This window comes from Hermetia illucens, chromosome 1 (genome assembly GCF_905115235.1).
Source record: "Hermetia illucens chromosome 1, iHerIll2.2.curated.20191125, whole genome shotgun sequence".
NCBI classification, from domain to species: Eukaryota; Metazoa; Arthropoda; class Insecta; order Diptera; family Stratiomyidae; genus Hermetia; species Hermetia illucens.
Genome location: NC_051849.1, coordinates 119,749,561 through 119,763,960, shown reverse-complemented (window position 1 = coordinate 119,763,960; position 14,400 = coordinate 119,749,561). Strand labels below are relative to the sequence as shown.

Below are 14,400 nucleotides of genomic sequence, written 5' to 3'. Positions count from 1 at the left end.
ATGCAATTTGAGTCCACCCTTTTCGCGGAGTTAGGCAAACTCCTGGGATTCAAACGTCAGCGGACTACGGCATACCGTCCACAATCCAATGGGATGCTAGAACGTTGGCACCGGACGCTGAAAGCCGCCATTATGGCCCGCGACGATCTGTCCTGGACTCAAGTCTTGCCCCTCGTCCTACTTGGTCTCCGATTAACCCGCCGAGAGGAATTTGCTGCCAGCCTCACGGAGCTGGTATATGGGGAGAATCCAAGGCTTCCAAGTTACCCGGTCTTCGACAAGAGATCGGGTCTCACAGACTCGGGATTGCTGCGCTTGCTGAGGGACAACCTTCACGGCATGAATACCACCCTCCCACCCGACACTCATCCGCACCTGCGTGCGCTTACAAGGAACTGGACACGTGCACGCACGTCCTGGTCAGGACGGATGCAGTCCGGAAGCCGCTGCAGCCTCCATACGAAGGCCCGTACCATGTTCTCGAGCGGGGAGAACATTTCTTCCAGCGGACCTCTGAAACGCTTCCTACGATAGTCTGCTGAGACTCGATATGCCCGAAGTGTCGCGCCTGGTGGGTTATGCAGACGAAGTTGCGGCACTTGTTGCGGGACGCACTGTTGAACAGGCGCAAAGCAGACTTGGCATATTGACGCGACGAGTAAGCGGATGGATTACTGCTCACGGTTTCAGCCTTGGCTTGGCTGGAAAAAACCGATCAGGAGGAGGTAGATCAGAAGGAGCATCCCGACCCCCGTCCCATATCGATCAGCGAGTTGACTATAGAGTCAAAACCAGCGGTTAAATACCTTGGTTTAATGTTCGACTCGAAGATGAGCTTCTTCGAGCAAATCAAAGCAGCAGCGGACAGGGCTGCAGGTGGAGTCGCGGACTTGAGTCGACTAATGGCGAATGTCGGGGGTCCTACATCAACTAGGAGACGTCTCCTTATGGAAGCAACGCAGTCGGTTCTGCTCTACGGCGTGGAGGTATTGACTGATGCCCTTGACAAGGAGATGCATCGTAAACGCCTTCCTCAAGTGCAGAGGCGGGGAGCTTTGCAAGTGGCGTCTGCTTATCGCACCGTCTCCGAACTGGCTGTGATGGTGGTCGCGGGAGTGATCCCCGTTGCCCTCCTTACCAAGGAGCGCAAAGCTATCTACCACCGTAAGGGGGAGAGGTGAGAGGTGGTTGCCCGTGAAGAACCTCAACACAAACTTACCGAGTTGCCACTTTCTAGGCAAAATGAGACCCGTGGTTGAACAGAACGCACGGTGAGATTGATTAATTCTTTACCCAACTTCTAAGTGGGCATGGAGGTTTTTAGTCTTACCTGCGCAGGATTGGGAAGACGCGATCTCCTGATTGTGTGTTCTGCAATGGAGTGGCGGACGACGCTGAACATACCTTTTTCTCTTCCAAGAGGTGGGACGGCTTTCGTCAGCAGCTTTATGCAGACACAGGGAAGCTCTCTCCAGATAACATTGTCAGAAAGATGCTGAAGAGCGCTGGCAGCTGGGATCGTATTGCGCATTATGTTCGGGCTCTTCTTGTTGCGAAGAATATTGAACTCGACCGGCGGAGGGATCGGACGGTAAGGGGTTCCCTGAACTGACAACTCCCTTTCTCCCCTCCCCTCCCGTTGGTGAAAGGAATTCCCTGACTTGAAGGCTCCCAAAGCCGAGAGTAAATTTAAGCGCTGGTACATACATATGTACATATATACATCTAGATTTGATTCTACCCGCAAACTTTACTAACATAAATACTCATATGTATGCTTTTTGCGAGTAATTGACACTTATGTACAAATAACTAAAACAAGTCTAAAACCCGAAGCTCAGCACTTCAGGTGTCAAAGGTTTTTATTGAATTTTTAGCACGGTCTAGCAAAAATTGGATTGTTTTCAACGGAGGTTGAAAAAGCTGAAAAAGGAAAACTAAAATGTTGGCACGTCCCTCGCTGTTCACTTTATATGATGATGAAGTCATACACGTTTTAGAGTGCAACAAATTAACGTCAAATGGAAACCTTCCAACTTCTATAACTTGATTAATAATAGCTGGATTTTGATTTGGAGTTAAATACTTACGTATACATATGGTGGCCACTCACTTCTAAAGTGCGTGTCAACGACACTTACGCGCCACTGCTCCCGGTTACCTGAAATACGTTTCGGCTCCCTCCCAGGACGGCGAAAGGTGGCTGGACTCCTCCTCTACTGTTCTGCGCAATGTACCTTTGGGGAGACAGACTCGTCAGCCACGTTGGCAGAGTGATACAACAGCAATGCAATGTATCAGGCCAGCGTACTCTGGTTATACGACGCAGACACGTGTTGATTTCGGCTGACAGTGAGGTTTCTTTCCATGTGCTACTCCCACATAGCAACACTGAAAGAACACTAGTACGGGACAGTCTCAACTTGATCTTTAGATTTAAGACAAGGCAATGAAAGCGGATTTAGCGCTGTTAATGCGTCGGGCAACATCCAATTCGGTGCCTTCCTAGATATATAAATTGCTCACTATGACCCGCCTGATTGAGAACTTTAGCGTTGTCAGTGTTTATTTTCAAGGCCCATGACCCGGCGAAAGACTAAACAAATATCAACAGCTTAGTCGAGGTGTTTGAGCAAAGATGTGATAGTGCAGTAAACTCTTCCATGTCCTATGGACAAGGTAGCATGAAAAACGTCACCGAAAACAGACGAACTCTGCTTTGGACCTCAAATTCGTCTGAGATTTTAGCATGGTGCAGCACGGGACTTTTTACGCAACACATGTCGCTCTGATAATGGCTTTTAGTTTCTCTAGAATGACTCTCCTGCGCAGAGTGCGCCAGATACGCTCGACGAAAACGCTGTTGAAAATTTTCTCGAAATCAATGAAGAGCAGATGAACCGAAGATATGAACTCGCACACAGATACCCATTGAATTGTCACATTCAAAGCGAGTACCCTTCTTTGGACCCTGTCGGTCATCCACTTATTCCACTCTCTGGCAAAGGTCTCAGTCTCCCAAGATTTCCGTAGAAGTGCAGGTGCAGCGATAAATAACTCTTCGGGGAGACCGTCTAACCACATGCAAGCTCCTTCATGATGCGCTATACACTTCACAAGCCAATAACAAATTCCCTTTTGTCACTGCACACTATGCTAAACTTTCTGATATTTCGCTCGGTGTCGGAATTCGAACGCATTACGCTCATCATCATTCATAACAGTTAATAAAGCCTTCAATCCTTTCTGTTCATCGATTCGCTTCCACGATTCCACAGTAAACAAGACATTATGACGCCCCTTCAAGACGAGCCTGCGTAGCACCCGAGAAAAGAGCGTTTTTGATGGCTGCCCAATGCTTATCGATATTCTTAGGTAGGTTACACAGTGTATTTGCCGTCCGATCAGAAAAGTAACTCTCCCATCTGCAGAAATTCACAAATTTTTCAACATTATCATTACGCTCGTCAAGACCGTGCTTCGCAGCACATGCCCGAGCTAGGTGCCATCTTTAGAAAGCCTCTCCTCAATTGCCTGTAATTAGTTGTAGAAAACATCCTTCTTCACTATATGGGAAGTTTCCGTTGATGAATATCACTGTACAATTGTAATGCTTCTTAGCCTGGATCGGGCTCTTGTAGTCAGAAATCTGTCATAAACCAGCTTCCAGGTCACGAGAACGTACTTTTCGGTGGCCGCCAGAAACAACCCGACAAAAGATTCCCGTCTAATACACCTCGCTTTCCAGAGTACAAAAGCATATTGTCGCAAGATGGAGAGGGGTACTCTTCAGAGTCTCACCATCTTACTTCGGTTAGGTCGGTGTCCAGCTTATATACTTCTCGCTCGAATTGGCGAAAGTGAGCATTCGGAGAATCCTCGCTATCGTTGTCGAGGAGCGTCTGCTCATTCCAAAAACCAGGTGAGGTCAGTCCCTATTCCAGGCGTTATTAACGTTTCGATAGCAATAAAATTTCAAAGTTTGCAGCTGGTTAGCCCACATAATTTTGACCGCTTTTAGTCGCTTGTTATGACAAGCAGGCAAGATTTTGAGTGGATTGTTAAATCGCAACTCACAGGGGCATGAATTATTTTCCAGATTTTCCGATTCTCAGGACGAGACCTTTTTCATACTTTTTTTTTACGCATTTTAATCTCTCCTCCCCTGATAATTTTCATCAAAGTTATAATAGGTCAAAGCACTCGCTGCTCTGTAAAATTACAGCAATCTAATGCTTTGGATATTAACGTCACGCTAAAGTAAATAGTTTACATATACATTACAAACTATGTGCAAGTATTTTTTTATTTTCTAATACTTTTATATTAGAAATGTACAAAACCTATTATACCTGAGGCGTACAGATTCTGGTTTCCCGACGTATTTATATCTGTCTTCTGTACGGAGTTTATTATAGACCCTCGCTTTATCTGCACTTCATCGATTTCAAAGAAGCTTTCAACAGCGTGAACAGGTTGTGTATGTGGCGTCTTCATCGCAGAAGGGGCATTCCGGAGAAACTGCCTTGTCCGGTGAGTGCGGAGGAGTTCAATGGATCATGACATCTTTTTTCAAACACGTCGACTACGCTGATAATATCCGTTTGCTCTCGCATCGGGTCATGGTGGCCAAATGACTCTGGATTTGAAAAGAGAGGCAGGTAGAGTTGGATTGAAGTATAAAACTAAGGTGCTACGTCCGTTTCTAAGCCTTCGTCAACACGTGTCTGCGTCGTATCATCGGAGTACGTTGGCCTGATACTATCTCGAACAAAGAACTTGGTTGGTGCACTGGCCAGCCACCCGTAAGCGGTGTTATCGGAAGGCGGACATTTCAGTGGGTAAGTCTGGCTACGCATCCGCTCTTCCAAGATGACGGATGAATGGGTGGCCCGCGATCAATTTATATACGTGCATGAATATGTTCAGCATTCGGCGATAAGCAATGTTTATTTGTTTAAGGTGAGCATAATATTTACATGAATATGTCTGTAATATGCACGTATATTTCGTAGTTTGAAAAAAAAAGTATGAAGAAATATTTTGGTCTGAAATAATAACAAAACTTGTTGTTTCTTTTTCGTTGGTGCAAATACCGATATTTCGGGAACAAGTGGTTCTCGTAATATCGGTATTTGCATGAATAAATATCCACACCAACGAAAAAGAAAAAAGAAATTTTTCATTATTTCAGTAATCAAGTAGTCAAGTAATCATTGGAAACACCGCATAATTTCACTCAGAGAAATATTTTGGGTTTTAGCTATATACGAATGGAAGAATGTACCGGGAAAGTTTCTCAGTAAAGATAAACACAAAACCTTTAGACCCGAAGCGCAGGCTTCCGGTATTCGGGCTTATTTCTTTGATTGACAGATTATAGCTTCCTAGTAATTCTGTTATTTTTCTGTATTTTGAAATTATGTTTTAGTGTTTTTGAAATAACTCGAGAAACACTACGGGAAAAGCGGAGTTCAGGCGAGTGCAGTTGTGACGACACATTGACATAGCAAATCTGAGTGGAACAAATTATTCAGTATACAATTTGAGTGGAAACTAGTAGAAAGAAGCAAATTACGCGGCCACTGTTCGTGTTAAGCGCCAAATTACAAAAATGCGAAGTCATTCTAGAAGATGTTATTTAGATTTGTGCGTATTCTGACGAAGATCGCTTTGGAAAATTATGTGTGACGTGAATGTAAATCGTAGTAATGACAATTAGCCAGGATAGCCGAATTGTATAATAATAATATAATAATCGTTGGCGCAACAATCCATATTGGATCAGGGCCTTGAAGTGTGTTCGAGCACTTTATTCAAGACCGTAACGGTACACTACAGGATTGCAGAACCCTGTAGGAAGCAATGTGGTCAGCATTGCGCTCGCCCGAGATTACTACCCTTATTTTACTTAGGTCGATTCACAGCTGAGTCGACTGGTATCCGACGTCAAATCACGATACAAATTCAACAGTCTTGCACTCTAACCACTCGGCTATCCGGACACGAATTGTATAATAGTAGAACAGATCACGCCGGTTATGAATACGCCTCGAATTGTACGAGTTGAAGGAATCGTTCCATAATTAATTGTGCAGTACGGTTGTATATAAATAAACGCTTATGTTAAAGTTATAGAATGGGGTTTCGTCTAGTACTACGTAATCCAGTGATACGGGTCTACGTAAAGCAAGTAATGTAACTAGTGATGAGTCTACCTAAAGCAAGAACGTAACAATGTTGCATTCATTTGAAGAAAACAAGCGCAAACTTCAAACTCCAAGAACCTCGTCGTAGAGACGTCCTTGCGATATATAAATAATACTGTTACAATGATTATTTATATATATATAGTAAATATAGTATATATTCTTAATAACATATATAGATAGTTGCTCAACGATAAAAAGAATCGAATTTGCACTACCCGCTGGTTCTACTTTTTCATGCACCAGTTCGACAAAGTACAGTAGATCCTCAACATTCGCGGATTTAACATTCGCGAATTCGACGTTCGCGAAGGCATTCTATTTTATACTGTTTTTCTTTTCTCACTTTTTGTTATTTCAAAGGAAGAAATATGTACGTAGTTGAATCCAGGCAACCCCTCGTAAGTAAAAACAGTTCCGGGAAACAGTTCGTAAACACAAATGGGGAGTTCTTTGTTTTTAATAATCTTCGTCTACCGCGATGTCTGGGCCTGCCACGGTGAAAAACAAGAGAAAATGGGTCCCCTTGCGGAAAAGATTAAAATTTTACACAGATCAAAGGTAGGAAAGAGTGCAACGATGGTTTCTCGTGTTGGGATAAACGAATCCACGGAGAGATCGGACATACATTTCAAAAGTTGAGAGGGCTGCTCCTGGATTGAAAGCCTCTAAATAATGTTTAACTATTCTTCTGTGTAACAACGCATCTGGTGATTTTAGGCTTCGCCCGATAATGATAAACAAATTTTTAAATCTACGAGCGGTCAAAGACAAATATAAATTGCCAGTGTTTTGGAAGGCAAATAAAAAGGCATAGGTTACAGCGAATTTAATCACTGAATGCTTCATTCCTAGGATAAAATTCTAGCTTGAAAAGAATAAGATGGAGCTTAAAGTTGTTTGGTAATGCTCCCGGCCATCCGAACTCCTTAAAAGGTATTCATCCAAACGTATAGGTCTTGTTTTTGCCTCCAGACACGTTGTCCATCGTTCAACTTCTTGACCAAGGTACGATTGCGACTTTTAAGGTTAATTACACCTCACGATCATTCCAAAGAGTAATCGAGGTAATTGATGAAAATCGGGAGTTAGACCTGCTCCAATGTTGGGAAAAATCCTCATTACACGAATGCATCGTTTATATTGCTGAGTCGGCTAAAGAATTTGCTCAATCGACCTTGAAAGCTTGTTGGAAAAAGCTTCTTCTTGAGCTTTCTTCAGCTCAACCACACTTTTCTATTCCTGGTTCGAATGAAATTCGAGACGTTGTATAACAACGGAAGAACTATTATTTGCTGATATAGAATGCTTTTCGAAGGACATTTGCAGGCAATGTTAGAGGAAGAATCAGAACCTACTGATGACGAAACTGCAGAATTACCTGGAACATTTCGTCTAAAGGTGCATAAAAATAATTGATTCATGGTTAAAAATGAACAACAACGAAATTTTTTCGAAGTTTCAGATGGTTGAAAATTTGATAAAGCTTAAGAATCATCATCATCAACGGCGCAACAACCGGTATCCGGTCTAGGCCTGCCTTAATAAGGAACTCCAGACATCCCGGTTTTGCGCCGAGGTCCACCAATTCGATATCCATAAAAGCTGTCTGGTGTCCTGACCCACGCCATCGCTCCATCTTAGGCAGGGTCTGCCTCGTCTTCTTTTTCTACCATAGATATTGCCCTTATAGACTTTCCAGGTGGGATCATCCTCATCCATACGGATTACGTGACCTGCCCACCGTAACCTATTAAGCCGGATTTTATCCACAACCTGGTCATGGTATCGCTCATAGATTTCGTCATTGTGTAGGCTACGGAATCGTCCATCCTCATGTAGGGGGCCAAAAATTCTTCGGAGGATTCTTCTCTCGAACGCGGCCAAGAGTTCGCAATTTTTCTTGCTAAGAACCCAAGTTTCCGAGGAATACATGAGGACTGGCAAGATCATAGTCTTGTACAGTAAGAGCTTTGACCCTATGGTGAGACGTTTCGAGCGGAACAGTCTTTGTAAGCTGAAATAGGCTCTGTTGGCTGACAAGATTCGTGCACGGATTTCATCATCGTAGTTGTTATCGGTTGTGATTTTCGACTCTAGATAGGAGAAATTGTCAACGGCCTCAAAGTTGTATTTTCCTATCCTTATTCTTGTTCGTGTTTGTGTTTGACCAGTGCGGTTTGATGTTGTTGGTTGATTCGTCTTCGGTGCTGACGTTGCCACCATATATTTTGTCTTGCCTTCATTGATGTACAGCCCAAGATCTCGCGCCGCCTGCTCGATCTGGAGCAAGGCAGTTTGTACGTGTCGGGTGGTTCTTCCCATGATGTCGATATCGTGAGCATAGGCCAGTAGTTGGGTGGACTTAAAGCTTAAGAATGACCTAATAAATCAATCCATAGAAGTGGATCCAGACATGGAAAGGAGCTCTGCGTTTAAACACAGCGGATGAGGCAACAAGTCTCTGCAGATTTGCTGATTTGCGAAATGGTGAACTAAAATAACAACTTTTTTTAAACGAAATTGACAACTAATATTAGTACATATACATATATCATTAAAACTAGTTGTAAATATGTTTATCCAATCTTAGTTATTTATTTACGTATTTTATTTTATGTTTGAACATAACTCCCTACGTAGTGTACGTAAAACAAATTAAAATGTTCGAATGCGCCCAGCGTTCTTGTAAGTTCACTTTATATAATGATGACGTCCTACACATCTTAGAGTGTAATGAATTCACGGGAAATGCGAAAATTTGGCCCTCTATAACTTTGTTAATAATAGTTGTATTTCCTTGGAACTTTCTACAAGTAGCTCCTATATCCCTTATATTGGTGTCAAATTTTGTACTTCTATGATAAAACTAAGAGGTATTTCCGGTAAAATCCTAAAATATGTTAAGATGACATTATTAACTTTACTTGATCACATGCTATTTGTAAAGGGATTCACAGACCAATAGGTTGAGCCGTTTCCCAGTAAATCGGGTGTGGAAAACAAACATACAGACAGACATTGGATCGATTTTAATAGGGTTTTGTTTCACATAAAACCTTAAAAAGTTATGCAAAAAGGACCCTTAAAAACACGATATCATCCGAAATGGTGTTTCATGTTTTTTATAATTTTATAAAGAATCATACTTCCAAATTCATTATTTTTTTAACCAGAAAATCCACAAATGTAAACAAGTCGGAATACCGGAAGCTGGGTGCCTCAGTTTGTGTTCATCTTATGAGGGCAGGTCTTTATGCACGTTTTTCCTTTCATACATAACTAGGAATGCAAAATATTCCGTCATACATTGCAAACAAAATATGCGTATGTACATATTATACATATTAAAGGCATAAATATTGGGCGGAAAATTGATCTAACGCATATTCACGCATTTCTATTTTACTCTGTGCACGAAAGCATACATTCGTACCCGTGAATCATATTGAACACTACCCGCAAATTTCATTAGCATATACGTACACATGCTTCTCTCCAGTAGTTAATGTTCATGCTCAAATAACTAAAAACTAAATGATGACATCATACACGTCCTAGAATATAAAAATTTACGTGAAATGCAATATTTTGCCTTTCAATATCTTTGTTAATAATAGTTAAGTTTCGTTCCCAGAGTTTTGTCATATATCACCGCCTATGGTGACACCAAATTTTGCATTTCTGGGAGAAACTTAGGGGGGTTTTCGGGTAAAGTTTCAAAACGTGGTATTATTATTAACTTGTGGGGATATCAGAACGGGCTGTATTTTGGGGTTTAGATTTTGTAGGGATGCATTACTGTCATTTTTCGGTTCGGTAGGTTCTGAGAACGAGACTTGTCTCACTTATTGGGGCACACTTTGAGCCATCACTCCTCTATATTTCACCTAATGTCAGAAATAAGATCAGTTTCCAAAAGTACTAATCGAGCCCTTTTATTTGATACCCTATGTAACCATATCCTGTGAAAAAAAATTTGCACCCTCCTTTCGCATGTATGGGAAGCCCCTCTTCAAACTAAACACAAAATGGCGCCGCATGTAAAGGGATATACAGACCACATATACTCACCAAATTTCGTGATAATCGGTCCAGCATTTTCAGAGTAAATCGGGTGAAAGAATTTTTTTTAAAAATCCCCTTTTGGATAAGAAGACATCTTCTTCCTCAAAAATGCATCTATAATTAATAACAATGGATCTTAGTGGAATCAGTCACGGCATTATGCTTCTAAATTGTTCTGTAGGAAGCTGGCTGGAAGCAAACACACGCAAAAGTCTTGGCAATTGATCTATGTTTGCTCTCCTAAAAAGTAAGGTCTGCTGAACACGTGCAAATATATTTTTACTACTTTTTGTTTCTAGTTTTCGGGCATGACCTTTTTGAAAAATTTTTGTTTGATGTCAGTCATTTTGGGCAGTTAAACTTTCTTGTCCGGATGGCTCAAGTGGTTAGAGCGCTGGGCAATCGTAGAATAAGATCGCGTTTCAAATCTCACTGGTGGGAGAAGGGGACTGGGACTGCATGTCCGATACCAGTCGACTCAGCTGTGAATGAGTATCTCAGTCAAATCAGGGTAATAATCTCGGACAAGCGCAATGCTGACCACAGTGCCTCTTACAGTGCAGTGTAGTGTACTGTTACTGTCTGAAATGAAGTGCTCAAACACAATTCAAGGCCCAGATCCGATATGGATTGTTAAGCCAAAGTTTATTATTATTACTGTTTGTCTGTCCGTCAATCTGTCTGTCCGTACGTGAGTCTATCTGTTTGCCACACCTTATATCTCTGAAACGGTTACCCCATTGATACACAATTTGGTAGAAATGTGAGACCTGTGAATCCCATTGCTTGCAAGAAATAACATAGTTGCACGTTAAGTTTAAGGAAGGGTGTTCATACATGTAATGATTGATCAAATATAGTCGTGAGAGGTATCAAATAAAAGGTATCGATTAGTACTTTACGAGACCGATATTAGTTTTGACATTGGTTGCTAAGGAGAGGAGTGCGCGAGTTTGAAATAGGTCATCATCATCATCAACGGCGCAACAACCGGTATCCGGTCTAGGCCTGCCTTAATAAGGAACTCCAGACATCCCGGTTTTGCGCCGAGGTCCACCAATTCGATATCCCTAACAGCTGTCTGGCGTCCTGGCCCACGCCATCGCTCCATCTTAGGCAGGGTCTGCCTCGTCTTCTTTTCCTACCATAGATATTGCCCTTATAGACTTTCCGGGTGGGATCATCTTCATCCATACGGATTAAGTGACCCGCCCACCGTAACCTATTGAGCCGGATTTTATCCACAACCGGACGGTCATGGTATCGCTCATAGATTTCGTCATTGTGTAGGCTACGGAATCGTCCATCCTCATGTAGGGGGCCAAAAATTCTTCGGAGGATTCTTCTCTCGAACGCGGCCAAGAGTTCGCAATTTTTCTTGCTAAGAACCCAAGTTTCCGAGGAATACATGAGGACTGGCAAGATCATAGTCTTGTACAGTAAGAGCTTTGACCCTATGGTGAGACGTTTCGAGCGGAACAGTCTTTGTAAGCTGAAGTAGGCTCTGTTGGCTGACAACAACCGTGCGCGGATTTCATCATCGTAGTTGTTATCGGTTGTGATTTTCGACCCTAGATAGGAGAAATTGTCAACGGTCTCAAAGTTGTATTCCCCTATCCTTATTCTTGTTCGTGCTTGTGTTTGACCAGTGCGGTTTGATGTTGTTGGTTGATTCGTCTTCGGTGCTGACGTTGCCACCATGTATTTTGTCTTGCCTTCATTGATGTGCAGCCCAAGATCTCGCGCCGCCTGCTCGATCTGGATGAAGGCAGTTTGAACGTCTCGGGTGGTTCTTCCCATGATGTCGATATCGTCAGCATAGGCCAGTAGTTGGGTGGACTTGAAGAGGATCGTACCTCTTGCATTCACCTCAGCATCACGGATCACCTTCTCGAGGGCCAGGTTAAAGAGGACGCATGATAGCGCATCCCCTTGTCGTAGACCGTTGTTGATGTCAAATGGTCTTGAGAGTGATCCTGCTGCTTTTATCTGGCCTCGCACATTGGTCAGGGTCAGCCTAGTCAGTCTTATTAATTTCGTCGGGATACCGAATTCCCTCATGGCCGTGTACAGTTTTACCCTGGCTATGCTATCATAGGCGGCTTTAAAGTCGATGAACAGATGGTGCAACTGTTGTCCATATTCCAACAGTTTTTCCATCGCTTGCCGCAGAGAGAAAATCTGATCTGTTGCTGATTTGCCTGGAGTGAAGCCTCTTTGGTATGGGCCAATGATGTTCTGGGCGTATGGGGCTATCCGGCCTAGCAAGATAGTGGAGAATATCTTATAGATGGTACTCAGCAACGTGATACCTCTATAATTGCTGCACTGTGTGATATCTCCCTTTTTATGTATGAGACAGATTATGCCTCGCTGCCAATCGTCAGGCATTGATTCGCTGTCCCATACCTTGAGCACAAGTTGATGAACCACTTGGTGTAACTGGTCGCCTCCATATTTAACCAATTCGGCTGTAATTCCATCGGCTCCTGGCGACTTATGATTTTTTAGCCGATGAATTGCACGGACTGTTTCTCCTAAACTTGGTGGTGGCAGTATTTGTCCGTCGTCTTCAGTTGGCGGGACCTCCAACTCGCCGATGTTCTGGTTGTTCAGTAGCTCATCAAAGTACTCAACCCATCGCTCTAATATGCCCATTCTGTCGGAAATCAGATTTCCCTCTTTGTCTCGGCAGGATGAGCATCGAGGTGTATAAGGCTTCATCCTGCTGACTTGTTGGTAAAACTTCCGCGCCTGGTGCGGTTGCTCCCTGTACTTTTCTAGTTCACAGACTTGTTGGTTCTCCCAGGCTTCCTTTTTCCGTCTGTGAAGTCGCTTCTCCGCTCGACGGAGTTCGTGATAAGTCTCTGCGCGTGCCCGCGTTCTTTGAGAATGCAACATTACTCGGTATGCGGCATTCTTACGTTCCGTTGCTAGCTTACATTCATCGTCAAACCAGCCGTTCCGACTCCTTTTGCGGCTGGGGCCAAGTATATTTGTGGCCGTATCCATGATAACGTTCTTCAGGTGGTTGTGAAGATCATTAGTTGATGTTTCATCTCCAGGTCCTCTATTGACTGCGGTTATTGCGGCATCCATTTCCCTCTTATAGGTGTCGCGGAGGGTTGTGTTGTGGATGGCTTCAGTGTTCACTCTCACCTGATTGTCAGAGGGGATTCTAGGTGGTATTGTTATTCGAGCTCGGAGCACCATGCCAACGAGATAGTGATCCGAGTCTATATTGGCCCCCCTATATGTTCTGACATTCATCAAGGCTGAGAGGTGGCGGCGTTCGATCAACACGTGGTCAATTTGGTTGAAAGTGGTCCCGTCTGGAGAGGCCCACGTATGTTTGTGGACCGCTTTCCGCGCAAACCAGGTACTTCCAACAACCATTTCGTGTGACCCTGCTAATTGAATAGTCCGCAGTCCGTTATCATTTGTTTTTTCGTGTAAGCTATGGGAGCCAACGTATCGCCTGAATACGGGCTCCTTCCCTACAGGTCAGTTACTTCAATTACCCATTCTCTGAAACGCAGACAGGATGTCGAACCCTTCTGTTGTGTTACAATAGTCTAGTTCACCCTCTATAGCTTTGAGTGTTAGCCAATCATAAAAGACAATGAACGATGAACAATTGATAAAGCTGCTTTCTAGCGATTCAGTTTAGTAGGACGCATATGCGGACCATTATTGAAGGAAAAGGCCCTGGAATTCGCAAAAATTTGAATTGTCCTTATTTCAGGGCCCGCGATTCAAAATTAGACATGCGATATATGAAAAAATTATATCTCGAGAAAGTACAGCAATCAAAAAGCGGCGATGACTTGGTTAAGGAACTTCTTTTAATATTGTCTTTTAATTCGACTGCTGGAGGTATAAACGATGTCAGTCCTTTTAGAAGTGCTTTCCAAAGGACAGTTTAACAATAAAAGGAGGTTAATGTTTAACTTTGGTGATTGAAACCAACATGGCTGGCTAAGTCCTTAATAATAGGCAGAAGTAACAAATCCAAAAGAAATTTATTTGTCCAATGGGTAAAAGCACTCATGTGCTTTCTTAGTACCGGCGGTATTCAATGTATGTTCATATATATGCATATACATGTATAGTACATACATAG

The 14,400-nt window shown here is 43.0% G+C and overlaps 1 protein-coding gene across 3 annotated transcripts in view; it reads right to left on the bottom strand.

Moving 5' to 3' along the window:
- LOC119650945 (ras-related protein Rab-38) overlaps positions 1-14,400 on the bottom strand; it is a 392,470-nt gene that overhangs the window by 232,370 nt on the left and 145,700 nt on the right. The gene's annotated exons all lie outside the window — the stretch shown is intronic.